This window comes from Xenopus tropicalis, chromosome 4 (genome assembly GCF_000004195.4).
Source record: "Xenopus tropicalis strain Nigerian chromosome 4, UCB_Xtro_10.0, whole genome shotgun sequence".
Taxonomy (NCBI): Eukaryota; Metazoa; Chordata; class Amphibia; order Anura; family Pipidae; genus Xenopus; species Xenopus tropicalis.
In genome coordinates this window covers 68026055-68048849 of record NC_030680.2, presented here as the reverse complement: position 1 = coordinate 68048849, position 22795 = coordinate 68026055, and the positions used below count along the sequence as shown (strand labels likewise).

General features: G+C 39.0%; 1 protein-coding gene across 3 annotated transcripts in view; it reads left to right on the top strand.

Annotated features, from left to right (window-relative positions):
• Positions 1-22795, top strand: part of chst8 (carbohydrate (N-acetylgalactosamine 4-0) sulfotransferase 8) — a 259379-nt gene that overhangs the window by 206760 nt on the left and 29824 nt on the right. Inside the window, exon 3 of one of the 3 annotated variants that reach the window (XM_018093096.2) lies at positions 17990-18108. The gene's annotated coding sequence lies outside the window, so the exon portion shown is untranslated. 3 annotated transcript variants of the gene reach the window in all.

The following is a 22795-nucleotide window of genomic DNA, read 5'->3' as shown; positions in this document are numbered from 1 at the left end:
GGTGTGGCATTGTCCTACTTCTCTGTTAAACTGAAGCACAGCGCTGCGGAATATGTTGGCGCTTTATAAATAAATGTTAATAATAATAATTATTGTAGATATAGTTCAGTATATTGCTCCTGTCTCTCAAAGGGTTAAAAAAAAATCCCTATATCCTTAAACAGCATATGCCTATTTCTAAATTCTTATGAGTTTTAGATACCCAGTGTTCTGTATTTGTGAAAAGCCACACATAGCATTTCATAGAAAAATGGGCTATAGTTGCATCTACTAAAGAGATAACTGAATTTGGACCCAAGAATGCATGCTACTTTTAAAGTGCCCTGGTTTACAATGTTAAAAACGATATTTTGAGGGGCAATTAAGGTAAGCCCCTGAACAAGAGCGCATTTACACAGGTGCAAAAATTGCTTTGACAGCTGAATAAATGTATTTCATGCCAAGATTCTACTCAGTTTCTTTTGCTGCAGGATCTTCCACATAGCAAACGAAATGACTCAAAGTCTTGGATGTCACTTGAGAAGCATAAAGTTATACCGACATCTGTGGTTCATACTGTATGTTACATGCACCCATGTCCAGCACACATTTTAGTGCAGTCAATCTGCTGGTGACTGCAGAACAGAATCTCATAAATGGTCTTTACTTAATATTGTGCAGCCAAAGAATATACACAGATACTCTAACAAAGGTTCCTTCCACTGTGGGATTCACTGTTTGCAACCCCAGATATAGGCTTTGAGACCTTGCCTATATGTTAAGTGAACGTGCAAGGAATTATTTCAACCTTCTATATACTGCTAACATCTGTCTGTCAGAGAAAATATAGCTAGCATGTTGTGTGACAGTCAGCGTCTGCTCGGCTCTCAGAGAGACAAACCACAGGAAAAATATCACTGCCTCCCAAAGAAGAGAATTTAATACTGCAATAAAAGGAATAAAACAGCTGTCTTGCCACCCTGACATTTCTAACCATCATAAAAAAGAAAAATGTACCAGCCTTTTATTTATTATTATTTTTGCCAGCAACACTATCAACAGGGATCTAAAAATAAAAGATCTGGTACTGTCCTAAAATACAGTATATATTGTTTGAAATCTCTCTACAGAAAACATGTGGCGGGGCCGGTACCCAAGGGTTGCTTTGTATGATTCACTCTTTTATATCTAGTGACTTTGCACACCCTTTTGTTCTAGTTTCCCTCTATGTGATGACCCTCCTTAACGTTACAGTAAAAAACCTTTACTATATTTAAGGCTTTTTTGAACATTTTGCCACTTTTAAAATTGGTGGAAGCTGGAAGCCTTGAAATATATCTACTCCCCTTGACCTTTAATTTGTAAAACGCGGTTTTTCCTCTTTGCCTGTAAATGCCTTTTCTGTGACAATACAAATGAGTTTAATCTTCATGCCGCTGCATGTTTTAGGATGAAGAATGCATGACAAATGGTTGTACAGTGAAAAGCTTAGATTATTGCCAGGCAGTGCTGCTGCTTTTTAGGAAAGCAATGGGAGATTCATATAAATAACATGTAGACATTAGTATCTTCTGTAGACTAATGGTTCTTTTTTCTCTGGTGGTTTCCAATAACCTTTCTAATGATAATATTGTTGCAGTATCTTTGCTGGTTGTGGCATGCCTGTTTGTATTTAATTTGCATTTGTAAATTAAAAAAAAAAAAGATAAAGCAAAATCTGGAATATGGGAAGTCGGTGAGCATAGTAAACCTGGCTGGGTTTTTATTTTGTGGGGGGGGTAGGGTTTAGTTCACATTTTTCTGTACTTGACAGGTTAATTTTGACCTCAGAACATGCCTTTATAGAATCTTCACAGTTCTCTGAGGGATGCAGCTTAGCATCATTGCCAGGTGAGCTGTCAACCAATGCCATGTTTATGCAGATTTTTTGTAATGACTTTAAGAATCCAGATGACAAGTGAAAGGTATGCCTGTCAAGATGCTCCATGCTATCCAAGTCCCAAAGAAATAAATGCAGCTTGATATCACCAGAGTGGCATATCTATTACATTATTTTATTGGGGTTTGGGGGACAGGATTGAATGCACTAGAGGTAGACAATGGACTGTGGTTAGGAAGTCATATGGGGCCCAACAGTTTGTTGCAAAAACCTTAATTTAAAAAAAAAAAAATTGTACCAAGCCTCATCCCTTATTCCTTGCTTTCCTATCACAAATTAGAGAGGCATGATGAAATGCATAAGGCATTTGTATGTTGCACATTTTTCATAATAACTTTTCTTTTTTTACAAGAGTCTGTTATACTAGACTTTGCATTATTTATTTATTTTGATATTCCTGAAACTCATTTTTTTCATACTAAAAACCTATTGTTTGTTTTTCAATATCTATGTAAAAAAAGAATACAATGTTATTTTCTGCCCCAGATAAGTATAGAATACCCTCATGATATCCAGAAGTAGAACTGGTACCTGTCGAGCATCTTTATGCTCTCCTTGTATACAAATATTTTTTGTGTTGTTGTTTCTTTGCTTGCATTCTTCCATGTTAGCTAAAATAATGACTTCCAAGCCCCAGTTCCTCTCTTGCAGCTGAGCTATGCCTCTGGCTTTGTGATACCCGGGTGGCTTCTTTAAAACATAAACCTTTCCATATGTTGCTGCATCTCTGTTACATCTTAGTAAGAAATGTATAGCCTGATCATTCCTATGCAGATGAGTTTAATGAGTTTTTTCTCCAGACTTTGGCTCCGTCGATGCTGAAATGTACTGTAGTATAGCTGTACTATAATCATCCATCTGACTGCAGTAACTTCGTCTTAAAAAAGTTTGGCAAATTATGTAGAACAATGATGCTATAGCTAGCAAGTTTTAGGTGGGTATTGCAAGTAAACACACAAAAGAGCATCGGCATCTTGCAGGTGACTATTGTGAAGGGAATTGTAATATTAAAGGGGTTTTAATGAACAGGGCTTGTCTCAAACAAACTTTTTTACTATTGTTTTAATTATGAAAATATTTTTTTATTCCATGAGCAAAACAGGGTATTTGAAGTTACTCCATATTTTGTCATTGCAAGGTAGATAATTAGATTACCACTATATTACATTGTATATAATGTTATATTATGACATTTTACATATAGATATATTTTTGCTTGTTTTAACTGTTTCTATGTAAAGATGAACATATGCTAGGAATCATTGTCATTAGATATTTGTAGACTCCTTTAGCTCTCCACAATCTGCCTTCCATCCACCCAGTGCTGCATCAGGGGCCCTAGACACCTGGGGAGGGCAAATTGATGCCACCCCCCTCGCTTGCCTGTTTCGCATCAGATTGGGCAAGGGGGGTGCGAATCGCAAGTTCAGAGAGCTGAAATTCTGCTTTAAAAATCGGAAAATTTGACTCTTTAAGTTACCGGAAGCGGCTTTTTGTCTCCCCTGGTAAGTTGCTGGGCGCTGCCACCTGAGGCGAATTTCTCATCTCTCCTCATGGCAGCAGGGCCCCTGCATCTGATACAATCTGCCAACAGCACTCCTTTTTCAGTTCTTGGGCTTTCACATTCCTACTCTTCTCTATCAGCCCTTTAGCCCTCCTAGATCGAGCCTAATTCATCCTCTTTTAGTACTTGGCTCTCCCCAATCTACCAGCAGCCTACCCCTCCTTTGGCCATCAGTCCTACCCAAAGTGAAGAATGTGGGAAGGCAATGAATGATTGCTAAAATGTATCAGGACACAATGAATAGTCTTGCAACTTCCAGGTAGGATTACTAATTGTGCAAAATATGTTCTAAAATAAAATGTGCACTGTAGGCCTTGGATTTGTTGTAGACTCAAATTGTTTTTCCTTGACAGTCTGCAGAAATGTTAAGAAAAAGAAATCTCTTTCAAATTTTGTAATGCAACTTAGAATATTCATAGTTTTTTGTGAATGCATATTATTTGTGTAGTTCAGGTATGGGACCTATTATCCAGAATGCTCGGGATTGAGGGTTTTCCAGATAAGGGATCGTTGCATAATTTGTATCACCATATCTTAAGTCTACTAAAAATCATTTAAATATTAATTAAACCCAACAGGATTGTTTTGCCTCAAATAAGGATTACTTATATCTTAGTTGGGATAAAATACAAGATACTGTTTTATTATGATAGAGGAAAAAGGAATTAATTTTTAAAAATGTGAATTATTTGTTTATTATGGACTCTATGGGAGGTGGCCTTCCTGTAATTTGGAGATTTCTGGATAATGGATCCCATACCTGTATTGTTTGTGTAGACTAATTATTTCATATCGGTCTTTTTTAGTAATACTTTTCTGTCAAAGCAGCAATGGGAATATTTTTGTGTTTTTTTTCATACAAAATAATTGCTTTATAATTGCCCTTTTTTTAAAAGAAAGTTTATTATGGCCCTAATTATTTTTCCTTCTGGTAACTCATTTTTTTTGTTATATTTAATAGGAAAGTAAAGCACTTATATATATATATATATATATATATAAGTACAGTCTGTGTTTGACTTTTAGTCCATAGTGTATAATAATGTTGTGAACTAATAGTAAAATATTATTATTGAATGTTATTAAGAGTGTGCAAATGATTACACCACTGCATGATGGCTAAGCAAAACACAGGTGCTGGGTCAGTTTGCAGGAAGTTGCCAGCTGATTTCTTTCCTTGACAGCATATTTAGTAGGATCTCTGCCTTGTAACTGTGGGCACAGAAACCGGTATTGCTATGAGTAAATGTGTTTGCATAGTGTGAGAGTGTGTGTGTGTGTGAGTGTGTGTGTGTATGTGGCCTCCCAGTGAGACTCATTACACGTAAAACAACATTCGTTTTCTCTTGGTAATCACTGAAATTACTTCTTAGGTCAACTCTGCTTCTAAATCTGCCAAAAACCATGGCATCATCTCAAGAAAGCTTTTCTTACCTTGGGCAAAAACAAAGTCTTTCCCTGGCAAAGGTTAACAGAACTAAAGTTGTACAAATTAAATCTGCTAATGTTTTTTTTAATGAAGAATCTGTATTAAAACACACACACACTCATACACACACTCTCACACTATGCAAACACATTTACTCATAGCAATACCTGTTTCTGTGCCCACAATTACAAGGCAAAAAGGCTATTCTCAGGTTACTGTATTTCTTCCAGGTTATATGAAGGTTTTCTGTATATAATGACAGTGTGATGGTTGGCCCGTAGAGATAATCTATATAGACTGCACTGAAGCACATGAAATGTGAGCTTAGTAAATATAGTAGAAGTAGTAAATATCATTAAATCGTTTTGTAGCAGCCAGTTGCTATGAACCTACCTGGGAAATCTGCATTTACTGTACATGCTAGGGACTACTCTGCCAAGAATTACCATATTCACTTCAGGGCAACTTGTTATTCCTAAACTGACCACTGTGACAGACTAAAAGGGGACATTTATGTACTGCAGAAGTAGTGTGCAGTATTCACTGAAAGTCTGTTGCTGTCATTTCTGGCATTAGACTGACGTGTCCGCTGATCCTTTTGGTACATCTGCCCTGTGCCTATACACAGCAGCTGCTGGTTCTACCACTTGGTTCAGAGGTGGAGGAAGCTCCTGCATCAATAGGTGCCGCAGCTCTCATAAGATAGACAGAAGCACAAAGGGTGACTATATGGAAGTACAAGGATTGCTTGTTGTTGCAAGTGCCTTTAATGCATGCTGACTGCAGGGAGGTTTTTTAATAGATTTTATTTTGCTGTAGGCAATCTATTTCCATGAAAATCTGCAATCAGTTTTCATTTATTTATTTGTTTTTTTATTATTTAATTTTTGTTGTGAAGCTCTCCAGTTTGGAATTTATTAACGAATATAAACGAGAGAGAGAGCCTTTATAGAAAACACACTTTAACCTTTCTATTGATTCCTAATTACTATACCTCCCATCATCTCTGGTACCTAATGAAAGATAGTCTGTTCTCATTATGAAAGTCAGAGAAACAATCTGCGTCTATTCTGTGACAGCTAATAAGGTATGTTAATTAAAAAGGAAGTTCATCTTTAAGCAAGGTTTCCCTAAAATATGTTTGGTTTTTGTTATTTCTTGCAATAAACAGAGCAATATTTGAAATTGAGTCACATTCTACCTCCTGTTCATACAAGTGCAATCATGACAAATCAGCAGTCCACTGAGGAACCCTCTGTATTAAAGGGGTTGTTCACCTTGAAATAAACTTTCAGTATGATGCAGAGAGTGCTATTCTGAGACTATTTGCAATCTGTCTTCATTTTTTATTATTTGTATTTTTTAAATTATTTAGCTTTTTGTTCAGCAGCTCTGCAATTTGAAATTTATTGTAAATTGGTGATGTACTTATAAACTGTACGTCTCGACGGGACTGGGAAAAGGAAAAAAGCCTTGCCATAAGGTATTTGTGTATGGAAGTTGCTTGCAATTTGAAATGTTAGCAGCTATATGGTTGCTAAGCTCCAAATTACCCTAGCAATCAGTATGAATAGGAGTGGATCTAAATAGAAAGCTAAGTAATGCAAAGTAACAATAACAATGAAATTGTGACCTCACCGAGCAATAGGTTTTTGGCTGCCAGGATCAGTGACCCCCAAATGAAAGTCAGAAAAAAAAGGCAAATAATTCAAAGACTAGAAAAAAAAAAAAAATGAAGACCAACTGAAAACTTGCTAAGAATTGGCCTTTAATATACTAAAAATTACCCTGAATGTGAACCACTCCAGCTACAGCTTGATAGGGTTTTAGATAAAGCCAAGCTAATTGGGCTTCTGGATTTGTTGTAATTATCTCATACCTCCCAACATTTGAAAATCAGAAGGAGGGACAAAAATGTCTGCCGCGCGTAGTGCGGCAAAATTTTTTAGGTCACGCCCACTTTATGGCCACGCCCCCCCCCCCCCCCCAAACAGGCCCATTTTACAAAACCACACCTGAAAAGCATAACATACACAAAGTGCACCAGAAGACAGACACGGTGGCCCCAATCATTTTATGACATATTGTGGCCCTAAGGATTTCATTATGCACTGTGGCACCTGTATTTAATGACAGACTCATGACAGACATTGGTAGCCAGGTGTTATGTTTTGCATTGGTGCTAGAGCAGGGACCCCCTAAAACATTGCTGGTCCTCCCCCAGTGTCCCCCTACTATGGGCTGCTCCCCACTGCAGCATCCACCCAACATCCTCCAGCTCCCCCCAGCATCCTCCCCAACATCCTTCAGCTCCCCCCAACATCCTTCAGCCCCCCCAACATCCTTCAGTTCCCCCCAACATCCTTCAGCTCCCCCAACATCCTTCAGCTCCCCCAACATCCTTCAGCCCCCCCAACATCCTTCAGTTCCCCCCAACATCCTTCAGCTCCCCCAACATCCTCCCCAACATCCTTCAGCTCCCCCCAACATCCTTCAGCTCCCCCCAACATCCTTCAGCTCCCCCCAACATCCTCCCCAACATACTTCAGCCCCCCCAACATCCTCCAGCTCCCCCCAACATCCTCCCCAATATCCTTCAGCCCCCCCAACATCCTCCAGCTGCCCCTTACCTTCCTCCAGTGTCCTCCCCAGCGTCCCCCTGCTCCTACCACCACCAGCTTCCTCGGCTGCGCCCCAGGGCTCTTCTTCTCATCCTCGTGACGTCACACGCACGTCTCCCCTTAGCGCCGCAGCTTCTGCACTGTGAATCACTTTTTGTTAAAACTGAAGTGAGCGGTGCAGAAGCTGCGGCGCTAAGGGGAGACGTGCGTGTGACGTCACGGGAGTGGAGACCTTTAAAAAGCGGGACAGATCCGCGCCTATCCGGGACAGCGGGACAGGGTGGCAAAATCGGGACTATCCCGCGTAAAGCGGGACAGTTGGGAGGTCTGAGTATCTTATATGAACAAGAACTTGAATGTGCCTTTACTTTCCGTTTCAGATGTTTCTTTAGTGCATAAAATATAAAAAAAAATAAATATAAAAATACACATTTCATAGTTTATATTTAAATAACAGGGAAAACAAATGTTATGCACTAGCCATATTCATTGTTGAAAAAGAGGCTTCAATTCCCTATTTTGGTTTATGAAAATGTTTTTTAGCATACTGGGGGTCATTTATAAATACTGGGCAAAAAATTGGTTGGTTGGTTGCTATGGGTAATTTGCCCAGTGTTTATAAATGAGGCCTATTGAGTGAAGATAGTAGTTTTATTCTTAGTATCTCATTTTAGTATCTTATTTCTCTATTTTTTTTCTCTATTTTTTTCTATTATATTCTCTATTTTTTCTATTTTTTTGTGACACAAACTAACCTTTATGTTCATGAGCAATAGTCACCCACAGGTACCATTAGGCCTCTGATTATGGTTAACGCAAACATCCGAAGGTCTGTTCTACGCCATACAAAAGTCTCTCTAAACAATAACAGATGGTCCTGAAATACCATTTTAGCCATCAGATGTTTATCCTAACCTCTGCTATATTTTTGTTCCTAAAATATATTTTGGTGAACATGGTACAACCCATGTACATAGGGAATAGTTTGTACATATATAATGCTTATATTACAGACTTCTAGGGGCTGATTTACTAACCCACGAATCCGACCCGAATTGGAAAAGTTCCGACTTGAAAACGAATATTTTGCGACTTTTTCGTATGTTTTGCGATTTTTTCGGATTCTGTACGAATTTTTCGGATCCAATACGATTTTTGCGTAAAAACGCGAGTTTTTCGTATCCATTACGAAAGTTGCGTAAAAAGTTGCGCATTTTGCGTAGCGTTAAAACTTACGCGAAAAATGCGCAACTTTTCGCGTAAGTTTTAACGCTACGCAAAATGCGCAACTTTTTACGCAACTTTCGTAATGGATAGGAAAACTCGTGTTTTTACGCAAAAATCGTATTGGATCCGAAAAATTCGTAAAGAATCCGAAAAAATCGCAAAACATAAGAAAAAATCGCAAAGTACCGATCATTACGAAAAAAACGCAATCGGACTCCATTCGACCCGTTCGTGGGTAAGTAAATCAGCCCCCTACTGTCCTTGCCTCTCACGGTGCAACCTATATTAGTGTCTGCACTGCAACTCCGCATTTAAAGGGGTTGATCAACTTTAAGTTAACTTTTAGTATTTTATAGAATGACTAATGTTTCTTTTTTTTTTTTTTTTATAGTTTTCAAATTATTTGCCACATTCTTTCCAGCTTTTAAATAAGGCTCACTGACCCCAGGGTCAAAAATGATTGCTCTATGAAGCTACAATTTTATTGTTACTGTTACTCAAAACTGTTACTTTATTACTTATCTTTCTATTCAGGCTCTCTGCTATTCATATCCCAGTCTCTCATTTATATGAATACCTGGTGCTAGGGAAATTTTGACCCTAGCAACCAGGGTTGCTACATAGAAAGCTAAATAATTTAAGAACCACAAAAAAATAAATAAAGACCAAATGCAAATTATCTCAGAATAGCACTCTCCGCATCATACTTAACATTAACTAATGGTAAATAAAACCTTTTTACAACTAACTTGTTATCATTTAATATAAATATATCATTTGAGAGAAAACAGTGCAATGTGACCCATGGCATGGAATTCTCTTCCAAATTGCCAATAATAGGGCTTTTTATAACAAGGAAATGTTATTTTTTTTCTTTACCAAATCAAGTACAGAAGAAATACAGCCCAAAAAGTAAAATGGAAATTTTTGTCTTCTAGATAAAGGAAGACTTTTTTTTAAGCGTATGAGAAAATAAGGGAGTTCTTGGTGAAGCCTTAGTATTCAGATAATCCTACAGATTTGAATGTATTGTCTGTTAGAGTTTGATACTTTGAAATTAGCTTAACGTCTATAAAATCCAAAGAGCATATCCCCTTGAAGCTCTCAAGAAGGGAAGGATGATCGAAGACCTTGAAGTATTTCATCCTAAAGGACAAAATAAAAATTCCATATACATTTTTGAAGGATGCAGCTGCCTAAATCTCTTTCATACCATCCTGTAGGCAGGGAATTGAATTAAAAGTGCAGGAGGAAATTCTGTGTGTAACTGTCTGCAGATGCAAAGACATCAGTCACAAGGAGTTAACTTTGCCTTGCCCTTGAAATAAATCCACCAACCCGCAGTAATGGATGAGTATATAATAAAGTTTTATACGGAGCATTGCTTTGGGAGGCAAATAAATTAGTTCCCACCATTAAATAATAGAGAACATTTTTCATTTCATTGTGACTTAGGGGCAGATTTACTAAAACTCCATAATTTCTCAATTTTTTTAAATTTCCAAATTTGACTAAACTTGTTTTCCTGAATGTCTGATATTTACTAAAAAAAAGTCGCTGTGAGAAAAATCGTAAAAAATCCCGACTTTATCTAATTGTCACTGCAACAATTCGGAAAAGTTGAGTTTTCGAACAAAACCCAGCAAAATCTCGAAAGTTTCAAAACAAATGAAAGAACTTCAAGCAAAGGTGTGTCTTTTTGCCTGACAAAGGGGTACGCCCCCGAAATGTTGCATTGTGAATAAACACGCAGGGATTTTGCCCCGCTTGCACTTTACTTGTTGTGCCGGCTGAAATATTTTCTACAGAACTTCAAGCAAAGCCATTGACTTCTTCATGAACTCAGCAAGTTTAACCTGGTATTGTCGAATTTGGAATTTTAGCCATTTATGTGCATAGTAAATAGTCGTTTTTTCTCTGCGTCTTTTTGCACTAAAAATTTGGATAAAAAAAATGATGGTTAGTACATGAGCCCCTTAGTGTAAATTAAAAAAAATATATATTAAATCATGGACATATCTGAGACTTCACATCTGTTGTTGAAATACTATTCTATATGTATATTTACTCTTAAATGCTATAGAAAGTAGCTAGAAGTAGAAATGCAAAAGAATAAAGGCCAACATGCATAACTTCTTTACTGCATTTAAACAATTATTCTCCAACATATTCTGCAGGATTGTATAGATTTTGCCATAAATATCCATTTATACATATACAGTGCTCACATGGTGCAGAGCTTTTTACAGCATTTATACATCATTTACATTAGTAGTCCCTGCCCCAATGGAGCTTACAATCTAAGGTCCCTATCACATTCACACTATGAAAAGCCAATAAACCTGCCTGTATATTTTTGGAGTGTGGGGGGAAAGTGGTGTGTCTAGAGGAAAATCGCACATTGACAGGGTGCAGTAAGGCCATATATAGCTGGCATTAAGCACAGCTGTAGTTTCCATAGAACATATACAGTATATTGGGTATATCATTTCATTTCTCCAACATTTTTAAATGAAAGTGGACTGCTGGCTAAATGGCTCACAAACAGCTTGCCTCATTATCATGTTCTCTTCTTGACACCAGAACATCTTGACAGGATAACAATAGCTTTTTTTAAAAAAAAAGATTTACTTAAAGATTATGGCATTAGACTCCAAGATTACTAATAGCTCTCTCTCAGATGCTGTAAAGGCACCCTTGTAGAAAGTGTTTTTCATGCTTCACTGTCAAGCATGGACAGTATGTGCTTTCTTAAAATTAGACTTTTTTTTATTATTTGAAATTGTGATTCCTGTAAATATGCCCAGCACTGGATCCTCATGCGCAGTGCCCTACCTCCTTTAGATATTATATTTATCTTTTATTTCAAGGGTTTATAATCCACTACTAGTAGGGATGGTAACCTGTGATACTAGGGGGAAAAATATGTCCCTTAGGGCCCACATATTTGTTATGAGTCTGTGTTTATGAGCACACATGCGCAGTAACCCAAGGGTTCTCTAGCAGACCATAAAATCACATGTGCACATGCGCCTACAGAAGTGATGTGAAAGTGTATTTATATTGGGAGCTGTGTTGGTTGCCACATGTAAGAGCTCCAACAAGTGGGGTCGGAACAGAAGGGTATCCTTATCTGTGAGACCGCACACAACGCAGGCAGATCCTTCCAGCACATTCTGATCATTGTGCTCTGACAGTGTAAGTCCCAGTATATCTGTGCTTGGATTAAATATGGTGGAGAGCAGACTTTGCGCTTCTTTAAGCCTATCCAATCAAATTGTGACTACACTAGGGGGCTGATTTACTAATCCACGAATCCGAATCCCGAATGGGAAAAAAATGGATTGGAAACGAACATTTTGCGATTTTTCATAAATTGTCGCGACTTTTTCGTAGCCATTACGATTTGCTCGTAAATTGTCACGACTTTTTCGTAGCCATTACAACTTGCTCGTAAATTGTCGCGACTTTTTCATAGCCATTACGACTTGCTCGTATATTGTCGCAAATTTTTCGTATTGAGCGCTCGTAAACGGCGGGCAAACCTTTGCGACTTTGCATGATTTTGGAAGCCTCCCATAGGACTCAATGGCACTCTGCAGCTCCAACCTGGCCCAAGGAAAGTCACGATACTGAAGCTTGAATGAATCCGAAACTTTCGTACTCGGCATGACGGCTGCGAAAAAGTCGCTACAATTTACGAGCAAGTAGTAATGGCTACGAAAAAGTCGCAACAATTTACGAGCAAGTCGTAATGGCTACGAAAAAGTCGCGACAATTTATGAGCAAGTCGTAATGGCTATGAAAAAGTCGCAACAATTTACGAAAAAAATCGCAAAATACCGTTCATTACGAAAAAAACGCATTCGGACGCTTTTCGGACGTTCGTGGATTAGTAAATGTGCCCCTAGGACTAACACACTGTGAGCAAATCAATCAGAAGCTGCTGGTGGAATCGAATCTGCCTGCAAGCTAATGCTCAGATGGGCAATAAAGATAATAGTAAAGAAGGATAGAGAGAAGAATAAACTGGGGTAAAGAGTTAAGGGGAAAAAAGCACAAAGGAATTTAAAAATCAGACACTGCCCATCATGAAATAGTGGGGCTCATTCTGTGTCTGTCAGAAAAGGTTGGGGTTCACACTGTGTCTGTCATGAAATACTGGGTGGCCTCACTTGTTTGGCATTAACGCTGGGGGGGGTTATGTTGTGTCTGCCATGAAATATTGTGAGGGCTCATTTTGTATCTATCATGAAATGCTGGGGTCCTCACATTGTTTTCCTTAGTAAATGCTGGGGGTGCACACTGTGCTCGTCATATAATGTTTGGACCATGCTTTCCTGTCATGAAATCTTGTCGATGCACGTTGCTGCATGTAATAAAATGCTGGGGGCCACTGTGTGTGTCATGAAATGCACTGTGAGAAGCTGAGGCCTTCGCCACCCACTGCAACATTGCCCAGCGGGCTCTGTGTTTATTCATCACCTTTTTTCCCTTATGGGACTCCTGTGATGCAGGAGCGCAGAATTAATGCCCTCTCTATTTAATCCTCCCCTCAAAGCACCCCGGGTGAGTAGGACAGGTTAAAGAAATACCAGGCACAAAATCTGTACAATGTAACAGCTTAGTTTGCTTCTTGCAGAAGTGTGTGAAGTGGGTGTAACTTGCTCTTTTTAAATATACAAGCAGCAACATAACCCAGGAATTCTATTTCATCAGGGCTTGTTGGACTGGGATAGTGGAGTAGTGACAAATTGTATTGAACCAGCAAGTGGAGCACGCAGGAATGCACAATGTGGATCAGTAGATATTTTTAGATGCCAGGCTTCCCAGTTTTGATGAAACAAAGCTATCATATCAGTTGCTTCTTCTGTGTTTATAGTGCTGCTGGCTGACAAGGGTAACCTTTACTAATGGCTAGAGACATAATGGTATTTGATTGTTACTCAGGTAAATGCCTCTCAATATGGTTTGCACATTTCACTTTTTATGGAAAACCCCATTGATACATAGCTTGTACATCAAATATATTGTTTTTAACCTATAAATCATTTTTATATGTCTTTGCTGACACATGTAGCCTGCCTCAGTTGTTCCATGTATTTGAATATATCAAATGTTTGTATCTGTTCCCATCTTCCCCCTGTCACATAACCTGATTGCCAGATGCATGTAGTACTTATTTCCCTTTATGGATTGTGTTTTGTGTATATTAACCATTCATTTATATAGTGGGAATGCTCAGAGCTTTATAAATGCTAGTGATAGTTTGCATGTATTGTGCTACAGGATACTGAAAAGCAATATTTATGACTCTTCATGGTACCTTCTCAGTAATAGTAGAGATTCCATTCCATGGTAAATTTAAACCCACTTCTGCAAAAATGGCAGCCTGTGACTTGAGGATTCTTGATCTTCATTGGTTTGTGCCTGCTATTATTTATTCTACAAAATTTGGGTTGAAAAGATATTTGGTTTGCTCAATATTTCATTTGGGGCATTACCCTTATTTGTTCACATTTTTCAAGAAAAGGATCCCAAATGGCAAGCCAAACAGGGCCAAAGTAATAGGGACACAGCCCCCAGATTAAAGGGCAAATCCAATAATTTACCAAATGTATCCAAAACTTTAACAAAAAAATCAAAAAAGAAGAGAATGCAAAAGAAAAATCACTTATTTATATGAAAATCCATATTAAAACATACAAACCCTTTACGCGTTTCGTACCCCAACGGTACTTAGTCATAAGCAGTTCAGTCACAGGCAGTTCTCTTCTTTTTTTATTTTTTTTGTTAAAGTTTGGGATACATTAACCTTATGGGATTTAACAGAATATGATTGTCAAGTATAGCGTGTTGCTGGACATCTAAAGCAAACAATAAGCAGTTATTTTTAGCTTTGATCTGGTGGAAAGTATTACTGTTTTTTAACCACATGTCCACCTTGATGATAGTGGAACTCTTCTACCAGGACATGTACTGTAGATTTCGACTACTGTTACATTTTTTTTTAAGTCTCAAATAGTCAGGCAGATCAGCAGGAGAACAGGGGGCCAGGCTTAGGTAACTCTTCAAAACCGTATCATTACATTAAAAATCATGAAAAGGCATATTTTTTAAATCAAGCTCCGAACGGAAAGCCCGTCTCCCATAGACTCCGTTTTAATCAAATAATTCAGAAATTTAAAACTGATTTCCTTTTTCTCTGTAATAATAAAATAGTACCTTGTAATTGATCCCAACTAATATATAAATAATCCTTATTGGATGCAAAACAATCCTATTTGGTTTAATTAATGTTTTATTGATTTTTTAGTAGACTTAAGGTATGGAGATCCAAATTACGCAAAGACCCCTTATCCGGAATACCCTTGGTCCCGAGCATTCTGGATAACTGATCCTATACCTGTATATTGCAAACTTGCCTAAAAATTATGTTTACTTTTCAAAAGCTTATGTTGTGTTTGGATGGAGTTCCCCTTTAATTTTAGGGTAGTATTGTCTTTTAGTTGTATGCAATGTAAACTCCTTATTTCCATACCAAATGATGCAGTTCATATTTCTCCAACAATTAACTCCCATTCTTTTTCCGTCTAGTTAGAGAGCAGGTTTAAAATATACCAAAAAGATTCCAGATAACCATAATCTTCATGAATATAGAGGAAAATTCATGAATATAGAGGAAAAGGTATAGAATACAATAGTGTGAGGTTCTGTCAGATCTTTCACAGCTTGATCCCTTTAGGTTCCTGTTGCCTGGCAATACATTTTTTTTGCCTAGTGTAAAAACAGTAAAGAAGACATGCTCTTGGCAGTATTATATCAGTAGAGTGGCCATAAATTTGAGAGGTCACGAGAGAACTGACTATTACTACAGAATACTAATGCAGAAGGAGCATGCACTCCTGATATGTAAAATCTACTGGAATTGCCTATTGGAAGTGGATATAAAGGCAAGTTTGGGGATTAAACTGTTGGTTTTATATGGTTATGCTTATTAGTTTATTTCTGTTTTCTAATGAATTAGTTGAGCATTATACAATGTAGGACTCAGCATAAATCTCTATGTTTTTCACCCCCCCCCCCCCTTCCTTGGAGTTAATTTCAGGGCTCTGTTGCATCTATGAATGTTTTCATTCATTGGCACGCAGTTCATCAGAACCAGCAAATTGGTTCTACAAAAAAGGTCTAAGGAGCATGTCTAGATGAAAGTAGTGTTGTTAATGATGCTGTGTTTATTATGAGTCCACATGCCTGCATGAAACATTTGGCTTCATATGGGGAAATTAAGAATACGGCAATCGATTTGAACATGGCATTTGGGGGTGTCTACACCAAATTTTGTTCAGGTTCCCACTGGTCTCTAGCTATGTCCCTGCATGTATTATTTGATCATATGGTCCCTTTAGCAATTAACATACTTTTATTGGATCTTTGTTTTGAAAATAGACATTTTACATTAAGCTAATATATTATCCAAGTTTAGATTTCTTTAGAAAATGTGTGGCTTTTACGCCATTAACAATTAAAGAACAGAACAGCAAGGTTGATTATAAATGACTCTATTCTATTTGAAACGGTAGAAAAAAAATACCTAGATAAAAATAAAAGAATGACTGGAACAATACAGTACAGCAAAGCTATTTAAACGGCATCACAATCGTTCTTAACCATATTCATCCTGATATCTAACCAATCCGCACATCCTGCTTTCTGCTGCTCAAGTAGCAAGACTTCAGTATCCCTAAGTAACACAGCAATCTGAGAAAGCAGAAGCCCATAGGCCATGGAATTTGCATTTTAGGTGTGACACTTTGTCCCTTCCTTAGGGGCTAAGAACCTTACTATCCCATTTTTTTAACATACATAATTATCTCATTCTAATGATATCGCTATCCAAAAACATTGAAAATTCCTTATTGTGCAAATCCAATTTAACCCATATATTGTTAAAAGAATTTTTTACTTTTAATCATTTAGTCTGACAAACTAGAAAATAATTGGCCAAATAATTCACAAAATGTCCAGTAAAGGTGGCCATACACGCACCGATATTATCGTACGAAACCTCGTTTCGTACGATAATCGGTGCGTGTATGGCATGTCAGCGAGCCGACCGATATCGCAGGAAGCTGCTGAAATCGGTCGGCTCGCCGATCGGCCAAGTTAGAAAATTTTGATCGGGCGCCATAGAAGGCGCCTGACCAAAATTCTCCCTTCAGAGCTGAATCGGCAGAAGGAGGTAGAAATCCTATTGTTTCTACCTCCTTACCTGCCGATTCAGCCCTGAATGGTGTGTGGCGGATCTGACGATGTTTCGTGCGACCGACGGTCGTACGAAACATCGTGAGATCGCCACGTGTATGGCCAGCTTAAGTGCCAAGATCTGGTCTTTAGCAGTCAATAAAGAGGCATGATTGGCTACTCTTATCACTTATACAATCATTAGCCAGAAAGTGTTCATTTACAATCTGACTGTTCCTCACATATGTAATAAAAGACACAACATTTGCCCAGGTACAGTAACTTATAGCAAGCAGTGGCCAGTAAATGTTATGTGCTGATTGATTGCTAAATTAATGACAGGCCAGTTTGGTTTAAAATGTGCAGGTATTATATAGATCTGGAGGAAACAATGTTTGGGGATGGGGTTCCTTCAAGTTAATAGCAGTTAAACACAAGGGCAGAGTTCTTAAATGCAATGCTGATGTATGGTCAAATGTCAGCTGGGATGTATTTCACTGGGTGCTGATTACTGGATCTTCTTTATAGCATGTAAACATTAACCAAGGCAGTATGACTTGGCAGCTGCATAGTTAGAGAATGCTACGGCATTGAGCTTTTTCTTTATATAACCAAAAGAAAAATATTCATGTTCTAAAACAAAATATTGTGTCAATGCAATAAATACATTGTTACATTATCTGCAGGTAGGTCATTTACTCTAATGGGCAGAATTGTTTAAGAGATATTTCTTGCAGTCTAAAGGGGCAACCTATTTATTGTATATTTGTGTGAGAAAAGCGGCCACCAAAGTTTGGTTCATAGACTCTAACATTGTGAGCCTTTCCTCATACTCAAAGTAAGGTTTTACCAGACATTTATCTTATAGAGATTCTGATTATCAGCACAACTGACATTTCAGAATGTGTTTCTGCAATTAAAACCTCTATCCTTGACCAAATGATGAACTCCTACTCCCCCTCTTCCATGGCTTAAATCCTCTGCAGATGGATCATGTGTCTCAAGTGGAAAATCAGCAGCCACCATCACAGTTCATTCAGTCTTTAACCTTCTGCATTGGCTTTTGCCATCCATCTCTTTGCATTATTCAAGAGCATATAAATGTGTAAGTAGAACCAACACAGCTTTTTATTTCACATGATTCGCCTTAGCCAATTTAAGTATAGCACATCTAGATATAAGCACCACTTCTACCATATTTATGTTTTCTTTGGATTACAGTTTACATGAGGTGCACTTGTTGGTTTTCTGCTGCATGTGAAGGCAAACAGAACAACTATCTCCTATCCTATAATGCCCTGCAAAATGTGATGCTTCTTCCCCTGCGCAACCTTCCTTTCCAAACTTCCACAAAGTGCAATGCCCTTGTCAAAGTCACGCTGCCTGCTAAGCCTGTCTATATGCAAATATGAAATGTGACAATGGAGAATAAGTGAAAGGTGTTAAGTAGAAGCTGTAAGTAAGTGCCGACAGAGTCTGAAAGCTAATGATGCTAATTAATGATATTCCCATGGATGTGTCTCAGACAGGATAGGAAATGCAACAGAATCCACCAGCCTTTTCTGCCTTCTTTGCAAGATTCTACTGGAATATAAATTAAGAGCAGGAAATGTCATGCTCTAATTAGGGCAACCAAATATCTTATTGGGGATTTATAAACAACAAACATGGCTTTCACAGAATACGTTTCCAAGCTTCGCCTGTGTCAATTCATTTATCACAAAGAGAGAGACTGTGCATGTGGCACAATAGGGGAGTTGTGGAGGATAAATTGGAGATTGAGGGTCTTTTGTAAGAGCCACGCTAGCGTCAGATGTTTTCATTATCCCCCTGAAACATTAAGAGTGAGAAACAATTGGCGTTACATTTGTGTCTGAAACGATAATAAATTATGGCTTTGTGTAATTGCTGCCATTAACACAGCTAGTACAAGACATAAATCTCCCATGCTAGGATTCAGTTATGACTAAAGTGGACATTATGCTGTTGGCTCCTTTTTTTTTTTTTTAAATGCAGCAGCAGCAGGAACAAATTGACACACTCCACTACCTGGGCACCACTGTTGTTCTGCCTATTGCTTTCTAAATATTTAATGCCCTCGGAACACAGCCTAAATTGCCACATGCATGCACCCTATTATACTGATTTAAGTATCAGCATACATAATAAGCCACACTCTATTATTCAACGCAAGGGCTATCTTTATTCAATGACAAATAAAAGAAAACTGATTATAAATAATGAAATAGCACTAGAACTATTATTAAAAATCTATGAAATATAGGATTCCCTGCAGTGACACCTCCTGCAAATTCTTTAATTTGTTTTCCAATTATATTGCAGAAGTCTCGGCATGAAGTACCACTCGCTGCTCCTTGTTCTCAATTAGTCTTTATGCACCTAGAAAGATTTTTTAGCTGGTCTACAGATCAGTGCTACTGGTTAACTAGTTATGAATTATTGTCAGCTAAATAGCTATGCATTAAAAATAATCTGGTGCAGATTTGTCTATTTTATCAATGTATCCTTGGTTTCAGCTCTAACCAGCTCACACTCATATCTAATCACAGTCTATGAACCTTGGGGTTATTACTTTTATGTTTTGTTATGCTTCTTTTTAAAAATTTGCTCTTACTTCCAGTGTTTTATGAGAAGCTATTGTGAGCCATTCTATTGGACTCAAGATTCAGTTGACTTATCAGGCAACAATCACACATAAAATACAATTTGAAAGGACCTATTAGCATCTGCTCCCTTACTATATGACAACAAGTTAAGGTGGCCATACACAAGCTGATACAAGCTCCTGACTGTCCAAGTTGGCAGTTTATAAGCCTTTGTATGGGGCCTTAAGATGGACCTAACCGACCAATATATGGCCAAAAATCATACAGAGGTTGATCGGGCAGATTAAAAATCTTATTAGAGCGAGGAGTGCATTTTGATGTTGTCCTTGTTCTGATGGCCTATATCCCATCAATGAGATCCAATTGTATCATTTGCTTAAAATGGACTATATGGGAGATAGCCTTCCAGAAAAGTAGAGCTTTCCAGATAACGGATCCCATACCCAGGGCCGCCATCAGGGGGGCAGAGGGGGTACGATCGTCCCGGGCCCGGGCGTTTTTAGCTTTAAAGGGATCCCGGCCGTGCTAGAGTTTCCTTAGCTCAGGCCCCCTTTCATCAAGCCCGGGCTCTGTCTTTAGTTGTGTCCTCCGCTATGTGCTGCGGCTCTCTGCTACATCTTCGCTTTTATAAGGTTGCGCCCGTGCGTACTGACGTCACACGCACGGGGCGCAACCTTATAAAAGCACAGAAGTAGCTGGGAGCCGCAGCACATAGCGGATGACATCACCAGAGCTGGAGGCCGCTGGGGGAGGGAAGGGGGGAAATGGAAGGTGCTTGGGGGCCCTGGGGGAAGCTGAAGGAAGCTTAGAGAATATAATGATTGCATTGACATAAAATACAGCTTGTACTGTAGTGGAACCATTGTTCGTGCCTGTAACATGGAAGGTGCTTGGGGGCCCTGGGGGAAGCTGAAGGATACTTGGGGGGGGCCTGGGGGAAGCTGAAGGATACTTGGGGGGGGGGCCTGGGGGAAGCTGAAGGATACTTGGGGGGGGGGGCTGGGGAAAGCTGAAGGATACTTGCAGGGGGCTGGAGGATGCTTGGAGGCCCTGGGGAAGCTGAAGGATACTTGGGAGGGGGGCCCTGGGGGAAGCTGAAGGATGCCTGGGGGGGGCCCTGGGGGAAGCAGGAGGATGCTTGGGGGGAGCCGGAGGATGCTGGGGGTGCCCTGGGGGAAGCAGGAGGATGCTTGGGGGGAGCAGGAGGATGCTTGGAGGGGCCTGGGGGGAAGCAGGAGGATGCTGGGGGGGGCAGGAGGATGCTTGGGTGGGCTGGGAAGAAATAAGAGGATGCTGGGTGGGAGCCGGAGGACACTGGGGGGGAGCCGAAGGATGTGGAAGGAAGCAGCGGAGAGCAGGCCATAGTATGAGTAATTTGGGGGAGGACCACCAATGTTTTGACACCAATGCAAAACATGACCCCTGGCCAACAATGTTTTAGGGGGGCCCAGAAAATTTTGTTGTGAGGAGCCCCGTGATTTTTGATGGCAGCCCTGTACTGGACCCTAAATGTGATTTATTAAACATTTCTTCTTGCCTTTTCATGAGATGGAAAATTTTGGGGAAGTGCATCAACATAATCACTGTTTCTAGATGCTTCAGCACATTTCACTAAAAAAGGTAGAAGTAATAAGATGCAATTCCATTTTGGCAGTGACTTTCCCACATAATACTGGCTTTGTTTTGGTGCCTTATAAACCTTCCCTGAAATTACATTAAAAAGAAATGCCTCTCCACAAACCAAGTACAGAGGCAGAAGCATATTTTGGAGCATTCAGCCCTTATATATGGTTACACTTGCACCTGCTGACTCTGTTTACTATTGTTGGGTAACTGCTCATGAGTGCTCAGTTATGGAGCAGTTTAGTAAGAGCTTCAGCACTAAAATTGAGCACTCTTACAGTAATCATGATGTTTTTTCCCCTACAATAACATGTTCCTTCTCAGTATTTCAGGCATTTGAGGTCATTGCAAGAGGACCATTTATAATGCAGAACCCATTTTTAACATGATGTGCTCATGTTTCATTGCACTCTCATGGGAAATGTGTGTGAAGTTATCTTTTTTAGAACAAGGATAATTAAGAGGAGCTTTAAAGTGCAATTTCTGGGGGACAGTGCTTCAGCTGACCTGTGCTTTTAGTATAGAGAGATGCTAAAAGAACAGAAAAGTCAAGAAACCAAAAGCCTTCGAAAAAAAGACCAAGAAACACAGCTCCAATATTTATAAACCAAAATGTATGGAAAATATTTGAGCAGCTGATAAATTACTTCCAGTGAATGGATCATAAAGCCTAAGGGCTGCTTTATAAAAGAATGAAATGGGCAAGGATCATGGTTTCCCAGCACTTCGGCCTGTTTTGAATGTATCGCAACTTTCCTGACACAGAAGAATGAATTGGCACATTTATCAAAGTTGATGCATGTATTCCTTAATTTGACTCTTTAAGCAACTGAACACATTAATTTCATGACAGATATTTGTGCACCATGCAGCTCAGCAGCAGGTTTGTGCACAAGTACCCATTCCAATGGCATGATTGAACATTTAGAGATGGTTACATACGCAGTTTGTATATATACATAAACATTAATATGCTTAGAAAAAAATAAATACCTTATTTATATAGTTATTTATATAGTTATGCAAACACAAATATCAAAAGGGAATATACAAACTCTGTAGAACATCAATATATCACAAGAAAAAGTCATAAATTCCAGCAAAGCTCACTATATAGATGCCACAGCGTATTAAAATCCTGGGCTTGTTAGGAGACTTTAGATGAACTACAGTAGCATATGTAGTCAATGCTCATATCAGTAATGGGTATGAACAGACATTAATCTTAATAGTAAAGTATAAGGACAGTTATACAGAACAGTCACAATGCTTTTATAGGTTCAGATAAAAGAATCACATATGCCTTTATGGGTGCAGAAGGGCGTGTGCAAGCTTAAGGGCTCTGGCAAAAGGGGAGATTAGTCGCCCGCGACAAATCTCCCTGTTTGCGGGCGACTAATCTCCCCGAATTGCCATCCCACCGGCGACAATGTAAGTCGCCGGTGGGATGGCACACACTGCGCAGGCGATTTCGGCAAACTGCTGAAGTTGCCTCGCAAGGCATTTTCGGCGACTTGCCGAAATCGCACCGCCGCGTGTGCC